The sequence below is a fragment of the Ursus arctos genome, unplaced genomic scaffold, assembly GCF_023065955.2.
Source record: "Ursus arctos isolate Adak ecotype North America unplaced genomic scaffold, UrsArc2.0 scaffold_9, whole genome shotgun sequence".
In the NCBI taxonomy this organism is placed as follows: domain Eukaryota; kingdom Metazoa; phylum Chordata; class Mammalia; order Carnivora; family Ursidae; genus Ursus; species Ursus arctos.
This window is the reverse complement of record NW_026623111.1, coordinates 58795439-58810432: the sequence shown is the minus strand read 5'-3', so window position 1 is coordinate 58810432 and position 14994 is coordinate 58795439. Positions and strand designations below refer to the sequence as shown.

General features: G+C 41.8%; 1 protein-coding gene across 3 annotated transcripts in view; it reads right to left on the bottom strand.

Annotated features, from left to right (window-relative positions):
* The window catches only part of SHROOM3 (shroom family member 3), a 306920-nt gene that overhangs the window by 288703 nt on the left and 3223 nt on the right, over positions 1-14994 (bottom strand). The gene's annotated exons all lie outside the window — the stretch shown is intronic.

Below are 14994 nucleotides of genomic sequence, written 5' to 3'. Positions count from 1 at the left end.
ATCAAGAAGCTCCTGCTCTCGGGTGGCCCATGGCCCCACGTGACTTCACAAAGTGTAAGATGGCCCTTGTGACATGCTTTCTCACCCCTCACCCTGAAATGCTTCTTTCCCTTCTTCATAATCTAACTAGTTTAACAGCTTATTCACCTTTATAACCCCAATGTGGTAAGAATTCCCTAAATGTCTATAGTCTCAATGAATAAGAATTTCTCAAGCTTGAATTGCCAGCACACCTTACCCTTCTGTAACATAACTGTTTTTTGTCACAATGTTAAATGCCTGTGTGTCCTCAAACCCCACTGAGAATGAAATTCTATCCTCAGTAATTTAGCAAAAAATTTCATATTTTACATTATTTTGCTTTCCTAGGACACTGCACCTTCATTCCTCCAAAGACATGTGGTATTCAAAACATGGGCAAAATTAAACATAGAGATTTAAGATCCTGATAATGAGAAAGGCATTCTTTATTCTTCCTTCAGAGAAAATCCTAGAAGCCACTGCCTAGGTCTTCTGAATGTGGCATATTCTCTCTCATTCCCTAAACTGACTTATGAACAACTTTTTAGATTTTCCTGTTTCTCTAAGTAATTAGAACTCTGCTATGTTTTTTAGACCTTCATTTTGGTCGTCTTTCTCTACTACTTTAAATTTTAGTTAATTAAATCAATACATAGTGAGTAATAATCTACTTTGTGATTCTTATTTACTTTCTATCTTTCTCTTTTTTTGTTCCTTCTCATATTTTAGAAGATCTGATTTACTTATTTACTTATTTATTTGAGAGAGAGAGCGCGTGCAAGCACAAGCAGGGGGGAGGGGCAGAGGGAGAGGGAGAAGCAGACTCCCCGCCGAGCGGGGAGCCTGATGTGAGACCTGATCCCAGGACCCCAGAATCATGACCTGAGCCAAAGGCGGATGCTTAACCGACTGAGCCACCCAGGCGCCCTGTTCCTTCTCACTTTTTATTAACAGAATAAAAGTGGCTTTTTCCTTACCATTCAATGGATTTTAATATAAAGAGCTGTGGAATCATCGCTGTGATCTACTTTAGGACATTTCCATGACCTCAGAAAGAAACTTTGTACTCATCGATAGTCACTCTCTATTCCCATCCTCAGCCTCACGCAGAAAGAAATTTAGTGTCTGTCCCCATAGATTTGCCTTTGTTGGCTCTCGTATAAGCAGAATTGCATCATATATGTATTTGTGTGTGTGTCTGGCTTCTCTAACTGAGCATAATATTTTTGAGGTTAATCAATGTCGTAACTTCTTTCACTATTCAGTTCTTTTTTTTTCCCTCAAATAGTGTTCCATTATATAGCGATTCCATATTTTGTTTATCCAGTTGAGGGATCTTTGGATTTTTTCCACTCTGCGACTGTTGTAAACAGCGAGGCCACGAACATTTGAGTATGTCTTTTTACAGACATGTTTTCATTTCTCTTGAGTATCTACTTCGAAGTATAATTGTTGGGTGATAGGGTAACTCTGTTTTTAACATTTTAACATTTAAAATTTTTTAAAAACCACCATATGTTTTTCCAAAGTGGCTGCACCATTGGATATTCTCACCGGCAATGTATAGCAAGGTATATTTTTAACCTCCATGAAATGACAGCATAAATAGGACAAACCAAGGAACTTTGACAGAAGAATTTTTGCCCTGCTTCAGAGATGGGAAGATGGGAGGTAATTTTCTTCTGTAGCACTTTCTGAATCTATTTTCTATTCCACAGGCTCCCTGCAGTTAGAGGAGGCATAAATGTGTTCCGCGATCAACACCATGAAGTTAAAATGAACACTGACTTGCCAAGACCTCCCTCATTATAATGAAATGCCTCTCTCTGTGCTTGAATACACACAAACATGATTTTTAAAAATGCTTGTTAACTCCTACTCATACAAAGAGGCAAATACCTTCCTCACGTGCTCTTTTTTAATAGAGTGTAAGTTTATTGCTCTATTATTCAGAGTTCAGAACCTGAACTCTGAATAAACTGAAAAAGGAATAATGCCTTTTGCATTGTTATATTTGAGTATGAATTGAGAAAGGAGAGGACTGGAAGCATATTTCTTCTCTTGAATGGCCAATTTCATATAGCTGACAACATGAATTATATTACATAAAATCTATTCATTATTCTAGCCGTTCAAGATCAAGCTGAGGTTTAAGGCAGACTAATGGCTGTCACATGAAGCTACAGTTTGTCAGTCTTCAGTGAACTCAAGCAAAAAACAAGGAAACTGGGAAAGGACAACATAGGGAGTCAAAGAATATTCATACTGAGGGGAACCAGCTTCAAAAGAAGCTTCTTGTATTGAATTTGGCAGTGGTACAAGTTACTTTAAAACACTGTATTTTAGTGTTGAAGTTATTGTGTTATTTTGAGGTCGGGATGGATTCGAAATTATGTTATATTGTATTGCTTGCTTAGGTGCCAAACCTCATTCCACTGCCATGATTTAATGTCAAATATGCTGGACTAAAAAGCAGTACGTTGTCCACTTCCTTCTTGTGCTACGTTTATTGTATGAATTGAGAAAGAAGAGAAGCAACAGAAATAAAATTCTAGAAAAGAAACTATACTCAGAGAGCTCCAAAAGAATTAGATATTCTTTGTCTCTGGCTATTCTGCTCAGGGGAGCACATTTTCCCTAACCAGTAACCTGCAGAGCCTAGAGAAAAAAGGAATCTGCAGAACAAGAGACACTGGATTGCCCTCTCAGAGGGGAGGAGAAACTTTCTGGTGCTTGATTTGTACAGATAAGAGAAGTGATGATGAAAACAGTGTGACTCATCAACCCATTCAGTGGAGAAAGAGAAAGGCAGTCCTGGGAAAGGGCAGAAGATGAAAGAGGTAATTACAAAACATTCTACCCAAGAATGAATTTCTCCTTTTCTTAGCACCCAAGGAAACGTAGGTCTACGATACTACAGGAGCCCTCTGACTTGAATTCCATGGCAAAATGGGAAGACCATAGACTTTGGAATCAGATGTACATTAGACTTTAGGATCTGGCTCTTACTTGGTAGGCATTCCCCACATGGTGGTCATCTTGGTTTGGGTTTCCTCAGAAGCAGACTCTGAGACAAGAATTCAAACACAAGTACTAGTTTATCCGGAAAGTGAAGCAAACTGAGAGGGTAGTGGGTAAGGGAGGCAAGAGAAGGAAGGCAGTCCACATAGATGCCTTTTCAAGCATCTACAACCATGAGCCAGCGCAGCTTGATTCTTCCAGGGCAACTCCAGGAGCTCGTGGAAACCACTCCACTCAGAGTTACCCATCCAAGGGATGAGAGAGCCTGGACCGTTTACCAACTCAACTCGGTGACAGGTTGAGGGTTGTTCCCAGAGTCCTTAAGCAGGTGGCAAAGGGGAGGAAAATAAAGTCCTTAAGCCAAGAAATGTGGTTGCCAACAGGTGGCAGTTCAGCCAACATATCCAGAAGTGAAAAGTGAGGGAATGTGGTGTGGCAGGGACTGGGTCAGCCTCAAGGGGTAGAAAAAGAAACAGAGAACATGTGCCCTTTGGGTGCAGAGATCTCGTTTGCTGTTGTTTTCCCAAATGCTGTCATATTTTAGGCATTCAATAAATAATGTATGGACCAAATATGTTAGTGAACGCATGAAATAGTTTTAAATCCAGGCTCCATCATTTATGAAAAATCTTCTTTCATATGTCAAATCAAATCTCATTCTATAAAACCATAAATAAAAGAACTTAACAGAGTATCTGCCCCACAGCAGAAACTGAGTAAGTATAAATATCGCTATTACGTGTCCATATCCTTCTTTCCCCTTGCGGTCCTCCCCGCTTTATCTTGCCTTCTCTTGTAAAGAGGAAAGGTGACTGCAGTACTTTAGTGCCTTGGTTCAGAAATCCGCACTACACCCGGCACACTGGAAGGGTCCACGCTACACTTTCTTCATAAAGGTCAAATGCATCGACTTACATATGTTTAGAAAGCTGTGTTCATAGTTCTTTCAAGATACTGCCTGCAACTAATTTAATTGTAAATGCTGAGTCTCGAGCCCCAGGATGCGACCCTAATGTCATCCTGAAGAGCAAGACTGACTCACTTTCCTGCTGCTCATACTATGGTCGATGGCTGTGTGGCTTTTGTTCTGTTGCTCAGAAGTGAAAATATGAAAAATCACCCCCTACCTCCCAAAAAAGTCAAGGAATAAGAGGAAAGTGTCAAGTATTTTCTACAAACTTGTTTCCCCACATTTACTCACTGTTCTATTCCTTTACTATCCTATCTCACACCCAATGTGCGTATTTATTGCTGGAGCCCAGCCAGATCCGTGTCTGAATTCCAGCAGCTCACTTCCCAGTTTCCCTGAGACGAGGCCTAAAAAAAAATATGAACTTGTCAGAGGACTGACCACACATAAGACAATAAAGCTTAAATTATGCCTACAAAACTCTTCCATTAAAAGTGTCAACTTTTTAAAGCAAAGGGGTAAGATAATTACTTCTAGAAGTTTATTCTTTCTTACTACCTTCTAGCAAATGTGCGGTTTAGGATACGATTTAATCCCCAAAGTGCTGGGCACTTAGTCCAGCTAACCTGAAGAACGCTTATTCCATTTAAATTGTCTGTGTGTTAATTCCAAATTCATGTCATAGTTATCTTTAATCTTGAGATCTTTAGAATTCTCAGAGCTGTCTGAACTGTTGCCAGGAGCTAAGAATGGGTGAGGGATGAGACCAGTTGAGCGAGGACACTACTAGGCAGCAGTGGCTTTGAGCAATTGTGTGTGGAGGTCCCAGGATTATGCCAAGTGAACATACTACTAGGAGAGCTAGAAAGTACGCCTTTCAGGGAGGGTGGGTGCTAATGAGAGTCATGCAACCAGAGCAGACAGGTTAAGGATGGAGAGAGTCAGCTAAGCAAGAGACCAAGTCGGAAGAGCCCTGGAGATTATGGAGTGATATGCAAATATACAATAGTTTATTTATATTATAAGGTAAGCAAGAGCTAGAAAAGGACAAACAAAATAAAGTTTGGTACAATGGACACTCCTCCATGGAAGACCATCTGTCTGGTGTTGATCTCTTCACTGTGTTGGAAGGCATTAACTTAGAGTACCCCCAGAAAACCAGTGCTCTATCAGCATGAACCTCAAGCCTCCTGTACTAATGGGATCCAGGCCCTGTTAGCTTTAGACTGTTTCATGTTCATTTAGTCAGTGTTTCTCCTTGGGTAACTGGCCTGATTTGAGAGTCTAGATTTTATCTATCATGCCTATCCAGGTGATGGAATATATCCAGCCCAAGAGATAAGCCCAGGGTTCAGGCTGATGGGGAGCAGGAGTTTAAGTCAACTAAGGAGAAAAGGGCATGAGAGAGAAACAAAGGCACTGTTGATGACTGCATCTTAAGACGAAATACAACAAGATCCCAGATGAAAATCAACAATCAGAGGGGTGAACTGAGACCAGTGTTAGAACCTTGCAGAAGTAAAAGGCAGGAAGCAGGGTCTGGGAAGATATGGGGAGTCCAATTTAATTCCTGAGGTAGCCATCTCAGGTATGCTCCTCATTTCATGGTACAAGCTACTTGCAAGATGCCACTGGGCTGCCTGACTTTTTCCCACAGTTTGCACATCGACTCCCTCTACCAGTTGATCGTAACTTGGGATGAAGGAGATGGAAGTATTCTTTGGAGCTACAAAATGACAATGCAACTTTTACTTTCGAAGGTATTTTTCAGGCTTACATTTTAAAAAGTCTGAGATTAGCACCTAACTAGTTTCATGACCTGCTGCCCGCTTCCTGTTTATCTATAAGAGGGAAATAACGGGACCTCTACCCCACAGAGTTTTGTGAAGCTTACATGAGCTAGCATGCCTGTTACAGAGCAGGACCTCAAGTAAGTTAGTCATATTACTATTACAAATCAACCCCAGTAGATCTTGTTGGCTTGAGATGATAAACCACCCAAGAGATCAACAGTTCTGGGTAGAGAAAGATAAACATCTCCCAACTAATCAAAAAAAGAATATTTGCCATTTATTTGAATATCACTCTATAAATGATAATAAATTTTGACTGTTGTCTTTTGGAAGGCCCTGTCCTGATGTAGACCCAAGATGTACCTTAGAAACTCATATGAAAGAGAGAAGAGAAGGTGGCTTTAAGAGCCAGCACTAAAAATCACCCAAGGTTTAAATACACGCCATCAGTCCATCTGACCATACACAGAGGAAGACACGTGATGTGATGTACCCTCACACTCTGTACTGAAACCCAGTCCAAGGTCCTTCCCACAACCTACAGGGTCCGACATGATCTGACTCCTGACTATCTTTCCATTTTCATATCATACCACTCTCTCCCTTGCTTACTTCTGTAGACAGATTATGTGCCCTCCCCCCTCCTGAATTCATATGTTGAAACTTATTCCCCCAATGTGATAATATTTGGAGGTTGGGGCCTTTGGAGGTGACTAAGTCATGAGAGTGGGGCCTTCATGAGTGAGACTTGTGCTCTTATAACAGACCCCAGAGAGCTCCCTCACCCCTTCAGCCATCTGAGGACACAGTGAGAAGATGGCCTTCTGTGTACCAGGAAGCAAGCCCTCACCAGACCGCGAGTCTGCGGGCACCTTGATCTTGGACTTCTCAGTCTCCCGAACCATGAGAAATAAATTTCTGTTGTTTATAAAGCACTCTGACTATGGTACTCGGTTATAGCATCTGAACAGACTTACTTTTGTTTTGAACATTCAAGACTCTCCTGCCTAGCCCAGCTTACAAACCTCTTCATGGGTCTGATTTTGTATTTTTCATTCATCAGGTCTTAGCTCAGATGTGATCTTAGCAGAAAACTCCTCTCTGGCCACCTATTTAAAGTGAACCCTGCTTCTCGTACCTCTACCCCACAAATGCTACCACTCTGGAACCCATCATATTGTTTGTTTTTTAATAAAACTAACCAATGCTGAAATTATCATGGATGAACATATTTATTGCCACTCTCTTTCTACCAGAATATAAGCTCCCTGAGGGCGGAGAATTATCTGCTCAGTGTTTCACTGTGAGGTAGTGAGTGTTACCAGGATACAGAACTCAGTCAAATATCATCTTTGCTATCTGGGTTGCTAACTCCTGTTTGATACCTACTATTCTCCCACTGGTCCATAGCATCATAACTAGATTCTGGATTGTGTTTTGTCATTTCCAAGCACTGTTTAGCTTAACTCATTGGATAACAACTCCATTAGGGTAGAATGTTTCATTTTCAAAGATGAGGAGACCGCGGCTGAGCAAAGCTAAGTTACTCCCCACAGTCACATAGCCAGTAGAGACTATGGTAGAAATGAAATGTTCATTTTCACTCCAAGCCCTACATCATCTGGAATGTGTATTGTTCTACACTGGACAGCCTTGCCTAAAGTGGAAAAAAAAAAAAAAAAGGTAAGATAACAGAAATCACAAAAAGCAAAGAAAAATAACAAAGAGCATTGAAAAATAAACTCTTTTGATAAATACCATAAATCTCTAAGATAAAACGCAATTGAAAATGGAGAAGGATATAATGAATAGATGTGTGGACGGCTGAGGAATGAAAAAAAGCGATTGACGTAAGAGCAAATTCAGGCTTAGATGCCCAGGACTGAGTGTTCTGCACATCCGTCTGCCAAATTAGAAAAGCCTCCTCTGAAGGCAGGAAAGAACTGTCCCTTCCATTCAGTGGCTTGAGATACACAAGTTATCTTTTGTGGGGAAAGTCATTAGAAGATGGGGGAAACAGTGATTAGACTGGGCAGAGAGACTTGGCCTCACTTCCCCTCATTGAGAAGGGGCTGGGATGTCAGAGCATGAAGATGGATGGACCAGGGAGAACACCAGCTCTGCGGCTCTTTGGATCAAGATGTTCGCTGCTTGGAAATACATCAAAGGGAGAGATGTGGAAAAATCGGTCTACGGGATAGTTAAGACCCAGAATGTTCTTTGGGGTTTTGTTTTTTTTCAAAGATGGATAGGAAGTCTCTCATTATGTGTCTCCAGTCACATTGTGGGTTCATTAAAATGAGACAGACAAATATTCCGTAAGTTGTGTTCCCTGCATAGGAGGCAATGCCTTGAAAATCTATTACCTTTGAAAGAAAGCAGAATTCTTACCAATGTTAGTATCCATTTGACATACCACCTCAGCATGCTACTTGAATAAAGTTATTTCCAACAACATTGATGGGATCGTGAGCTTAGTTTGTGACAAAAAAGGACACAACACTTGAAGCAATTTCTAAATTAGGTAATTTCTAAAAGGTTAAATTAAAACCATGAATTTCTGTTTTTTCCAATCTAATCAACTCAACAAACATTTACCAAACATTAGGTATGTGCAAGACATCATTAAATGAAGAACCAAACTCAACCTACTTGCCTTATTTTTTAAAAGAGGTTTTTCTAGTATCTCATTTGTACATCTTTCTAACAAATATTTTTAAAGAAGATTCTCTCTGGTATTCATTGATCTTTCTCTTCATTCATTAATATATTTTCATAGTCATCGTTGTGCATAGTTTAAACACTGTGGATAACAGAAAGAAAAGAAGGAAGGAAGTGAAGAGGGAGGGAGGAGGGGTAGGAGGGGGAAAAATCCTTAACTTCTAGAAATTAATAGCATAACAGGATCTAGGATTCATTTGAAAGTGTAAATGGCACAACCAGAAATCCTCACTAGTTGAGCTTTACACACACATGCACACACACACAATTTGTTTGCTAAGGCAGTAACCATCTTGGCAAATAAACGAACTTTAGTGAGTCTCAGCTTTCTTTCTGTGTAATGAGGAAGTTGGATTGAATGATTGTTGAGATTCTTCGTGGCTCTAAAATCCTATAAATCATTTCACATTTATTAAGCATTCACTGTGTATGAAACGGGAAGTACTTTGCTAGGAAAAGCAGAACACGCAGCATGAGCAGACCTCATTTGGCTTTAAAGAGATTATAATTTATTGGCAAGATGCCAGATGCAAACCACTAGCTGTGTCAGAAAATGGTGTGAATGAAGGTGTTGGAGAGATGAGAGCAAGGAGGAATTTGTGCAAATGCAGGACAGGGGTAAATTTGAGGGAACAAACGAATGGTTTCAGGATAGCAGAGAGAGGAGACTCCCCTGGCAGGAAGGGCAAAGGATGTTAAAAGGAAAAACAGGGGGCGCCTGGGTGGCACAGCGGTTAAGCGTCTGCCTTCAGCTCAGGGCGTGATCCCGGTGTTCCAGGATCAAGCCCCACATCAGGCTCTTCCACTATGAGCCTGCTTCTTCCTCTCCCACTCCCCCTGCTTGTGTTCCCTCTCTCGCTGGCTGTCTCTATCTCTGTCAAATAAATAAATAAAATCTTAAAAAAAAAATAAAGAATGCTTTAAAAAAAAAAAAAAGGAAAAACAGGAACAGGAAGAAAAGAAACTCAGAAAGAATTGGTTCTGTTAAAAGGTCAATAACAAACTGACCTAGCTTGGTACTTAGAGGGAAATAAAAAAGATGACTTTGGGGTGAACTAAATCAACCAGCCCAAGATCTTGGGGAGCTGCCTAAAAATCTATTTCAAGTTGAGCTGAGGGACCATGGCTGAAGAACTAGTAAATCAGCTTCAGTGCAGAAGAAATGGGCCAAGAGAGATGGTATGGCTGCTGCTGGTGTGTTGAAACCGAGGGGCCCTAAGGAAGCTAGAAGGTTGGGAAGTGCTAAATCTAGATGGATGATATAGAAAATCCAGAAACGAGGAAATCTCAACGTGATCATTCAGACAATTGAACTACAGTCTAAACAAGTAATTTCCTAACCTAGCGACTACTGATATTTCTCAGGTTTCTCACTGTGCAGTAAAGCAGTTCATTTCACTTTAAAGATTTATTTATTTATTTTAGTGGGGGAGGGGCAGAAGCAGAAGGAGAGAGAGTTTCAAGCAGACTCCACACTGAGCATGAAGCCCGACGCAGGACTCGATCTCATGACCCCAAGATCACCACCTGAGCTGAAACCCAGAGTCAGGCACTTAATTGACTGCACCACTCAGGCACCCCTAGTTCATTTCACTTTAAAATGGTAAGTCAAGGGCCACCTGGGTGGCTCAGTCGTTAAACATCTGCCTTCAGCTCAGGGCGTGATCCTGGCGTTCTGGGATCGAGCCCCGCATCAGGCTCCTCTGCTGGGAGCCTGCTTCTTCCTCTCCCACTCGCCCTGCTTGTGTTCCCTCTCTTGCTGGCTGTCTCTCTCTCTAATAAATAAATAAAATCTTTAAAAAAATAAAATAAAATAAATAAATAAAATGGTAAGTGGATTGGGATGTTTTGGATGAGGAGGAATAATAAAGAGGACTCACGGATTAGATCAAATCACTAAGACTAGAAGAACCCATTTAAACATCTGAGTAGTGTCAGCCAACAGGAAGCCTGGAGATGTATGTTTGAGGACGCCTCTGACTTCACCTATAGAGGAAGAATGGGAAGATGGGGACGGGATAGGGTTAGTGAGCCGAGCCTCGGTAGACAAGGCCTAGAGGAAGGCTGTGTCAGACTGACAGCAGGAAGATGATGGTGTTATAGGCAGGAGGAGGAGCTCCAGAGACGGTGACGGTGTGGGAGATGGAACCACAGGGTTTATGCACAGAGAGTCCGGCTAGAGCAAAGACGCCCCTCAGGGCAGCAGGAATCAGGAATCCGTGTTCTGATGTGTCGATGACGTAAGAGCCCGGAGCAACGGCTTCTTCAGAAGGCCATGTGTGGGGGCACAGAAGGGTGCCTCTCCAGGTGAAGATGCCACAAAGATACTTGTTAAGAACTGGGAAGTGACTCCTCCCTCTACGGCTGTTGAACTACTTTGAAAGGGTTGCTTGAGCAATAGTCATACCTATTTTATGATACTTATGGGACTAAGTTGTGCTATTGTCATTTTTTAAAGACTGTTTTCCTCTAATAAATTTTAAAATATATCTAACTAAAGACCAATCCCATATTTTACCCAAATAATGGCTCTAGAATCTAGACAGAGCCAACCGCTTGGTAGGCAATGACGACTGAATGGCATCGTGTGTGAAGTGCAGGGACCCCGGGGAATCAGAATACCTGGATTCAAATTCGGATTCTGTCACTCACTAGCTGCGAGAGCTGCAGACAGTTACGCAAATACCATGTCTCAGTTTCTTATGGATCATTTTGCAAACTCCGTTGCCTTCCTCGTGGAGCTCTGGAAATTAAATGAGTTAACACACGCGGATGTCTTGGAATAGAGTGTGGCACGTCGTAAGAGCTCCGTGAGTGTCATCAGTTGTGGTGGTGTATTGTTATCACACTTGTTCCTTGATTTCTGAACCCTGGAGCAGGTGCGTCCCGACTGCAGGTGGAACCGCTTTTCTCAGCCACCATGCAGCGTGAGTCATAATAAAATCATGCTGCCAGCTTCCTGAACTATTGAATTACTTGAGCCTCCGCATACAATCACTACTAAAAAAAAAAAGTTGCCCTTTCCTTTTGAAGCTCAGAGATTACAGAGGCTCTTTCCTCAACCCCACCTTTCCTTTTTAAGGACATTAAACCTCAAAGAAAAAGATTTGAAAATGATTTCTTTTATTGCCACCCTTTTGTAGTTCCTTCCCCTGTTCATTCTCCTAAAGAAAAAAATACTTCATTCATTATATTGCCGCCCATACCCGACAGCTTATAACTGCTTTTGTATAACTGTACGTGCCTTTCCCATGTATGATTCAATGTGTACTCTCCTTTCCCTTCCCCTACAATGGGGGAATAGTAGACATCTGGCTACCAATATATGAGGTGGTATGCACTTTTTGCATTGTCCAAGAATGCACGATCAGCCATTAAATTTCACATCAGTCTCAGCTCTGACATGGTCTTACTTATATGGACTTTGATCAGTGCTCAAGTGCTTGGTGGCAGGCAAAATCAAACCCTGTCCCTACAAAGACACCCACATTCTAATCCCTGGAAACTGTGAATATGTTAGATTGTACGGCAATGGGGAGTGAAGTTTGCAGATGGAATTAAGGTTGTTAGTCAGCTGATCTTAAAATAGAGAGATTATCTTGGTGGGTCCAGTGTACTCCCAAGGGTCCTTAACATTGAAAGAGGGAGGCAGAATTTAGAGATCAGAGTGATGCAAGGTGAGAGGGACTTAATCTGCCGTTGCTGGCTCTGCAGATGGAGGAAGGGGACTGTATGCCAGGGAATGCGGGCAGCCTCTAGAAGCTGGAAAGGGCAAGGACACGGGTTCTCCCCTGGAGCTCCCATAAGGAACACAGCCTTGCTGACACCTTGATCTTAGCCCAGTGAGACCTGTGCTAACTTCTGACCTATGGTTTAAGCCACTAAGTTTGTGGTGATGTTTTTAAGATTGTATTTATTTATTTATTTATTTGACAGAGAGAGAGAGAGCACAAGCAGGGGGGTCGGCAGGCAGAGGGAGAGGGAGAAGCGGGCTCCCCACTGAGCAGGGAGCCCAATGTGGGACTCGATCCCAGGACCCCGGGATCATGACCTGAGCTGAAGGCAGATGCCTAACTGACTGAGCTACCCAGGCACCCCGGTCTGTGGTCATTTTTACAGCAGCAATGGGAAACTAACACACGCTCCATCTCTGGAGATCTGCCAGGCATCTTCATCTCATGGGACCCTACCTCCCCACCTCTCCCTGCCTCTTGCTCTGTTACTTCTAGGCTTACTAATGCAATAGAAGTTCCTGAGCACATATTCTGTGCCAGGCACACCGCTGGATCCTGGAAATGCAAGACAAAATGAGACAAAGCCCACGTCCTCTCGTTTACTCAACAAATATTTGTGTACCGGGCCACTCGCGTTAGATGTGGCAGAAATGAAAACAGTCTAAAGAAGCTCTTACACTTCTGAGAAGACCATCAACATGACTAAAAAATGACGATTTCACGTAATAAGCACAGGTTATAAGAGTATGGAAGAGAGACCATCTAATGCAGCTTGATGAAATCACAAAAACTTCAGAGGAAGGAAGAAATGGAGCTTGGCCGAATCAGTTTACCAGACAGATGAGAGCTTTGAAGAGCCGTGACACTTGAAATGTGGCCAGTTTGCATGAGGAACAGGATTTTACATTACTTTTCGTTGAAATGGAAACAGCTGGATGGGGCTGGTGGTCACCATGCTGGACAGAGCAGACTGCCCCAGGTGATAACCTCGAAAAGAAAGCGATTGCCTTGTCTGTCTCCTTTTCCCACTTCTTCCTCACGGGAAAGCAGATGTTGTGGCAAGTCACCTTTGACCATGCAGATGGGCATCCCATCTAGGACGGATGTAAAAAAAGTAGAAGGACCTGGGGTCTCTGACATCACGCAGTCATCTTTCAGCTGGGCTTATGCTCAGATTGTTTTGTGAGAGCGATAGAAACTCTGGTATTGTTTAAGCAATTGTTACTTTGGATCTTTGCACAGCAGCCAAATCGGTATCCTAATACAAATGTCCCCTAGAATAATAAAACACAATAACCATAATCTTTGCTAAGATCTTTTTTGAGTGCCTTTGTGTGCCAGGCGCTGTGCTAAATTCTCTAAATGCATGGTCTCCTTTAATCCCAATACATTCCAATAAGGGAGATAATATAATAGTATACCCCCCCCCATTCTGCACACTAAAGGGAGCCTTAGAAGAGTGGCTCATTAGTGGTAGCATTCGGCCTATCCTACAGCAAACTCTCGTCCAATGTACACACATAATATCTGACATAAGGCCAGGCAAATTGGGTATAAAACCAGAATTCTAAAATGCAGAAGTGATATTTATATTTGTGGCAGACATTCTCAGTGTCCACCTAGCACCCGTTTCCTCCTTCTTCTTGAAAGGACAACCCCAGTATATTCAAACAGTGGGCAGAGACTCCTTGACATCAGGAAAGATAGGTTCCAGGAAAGAAATCCTGCCTGGTCTCTAAACCAGTCATGATAATCTCGGGCCCCTTGGCCAGTGATTGTTCTGAGGAGGGGGACGTGTCACACTTCTGGTTAATGAGATGTAAGCACAGGTCTGTTAGAGAGGGTGTCTCTTTCCAAACAAAAAGCCAAAACCCTGCCCAGAATAAAGATGCAACACTGGAGGTGTGGCAGCCATCATGTAACCATGAAGACAAAAGCCAAGATCACAGGGATGGCAGAGTGGAGAGATCATCGAAGTCCATGTTGATAGGATTGAGCTGTGGCTCTTTGCATGGACAGCCTACCTCCAGACTTCTTGCAGTATGAGAAAAACAAGCCCCGATTTACGCAGGCCACTGTAAGTCAGGTTTTCAGTGACTTATAGCTGGACACCTTCCTAACGATACACATATGTATACATATATCTTTTGTTTTCTTAGAAAAGGCAAGGAAAAGTCACAAACCTTACAGAGGTATCCTGCACACTCTTGGCTGACTGCTGGAAACCAATTATTCACAGTAAGAATCCATTTCCCTCTCTCTCAAAACACACGTTTTTTAGGACATGAAAACTAACCTAAATAGGTAACAGAGCTTGGGCAAAATGAGTATTTCTCCCTTTGCCACCCTCAAACTAAAAAACTTTTCCCCTCAATTACAAATGTTTCTTAAGTAATGCATATGTGTAAAAAGCATTTGTGTTCTATTGTTTTAGACTGATAATATTCTGAAATTTTAAAAGAAATTTTTGTAATCTCTCTTAATCTCTGTAGTTGAAGAGAAAAGCAGAAATACTAAGCGTAATATATAAAAAGGATTCATTCAGTGGGTATACCTAATTATACCAAAGAAAGAGAACTGAGGCATGTTGCAGATGACTAAGGTTTAAAAATTGGTTTAAATACATAGATACAGAAAAGAGGCAGAAATGGAGTTTTGCATTTGCTTTATACACAAAATTGATTGACCTCTCCTTTCTGAGAGTGCAAAAAGCAATAAATAATATTTATGTAACCAATTATTCCAGAATTATAAAGAAATTCTAAAATATTCTGGAATGCTAGACATTTTTTCA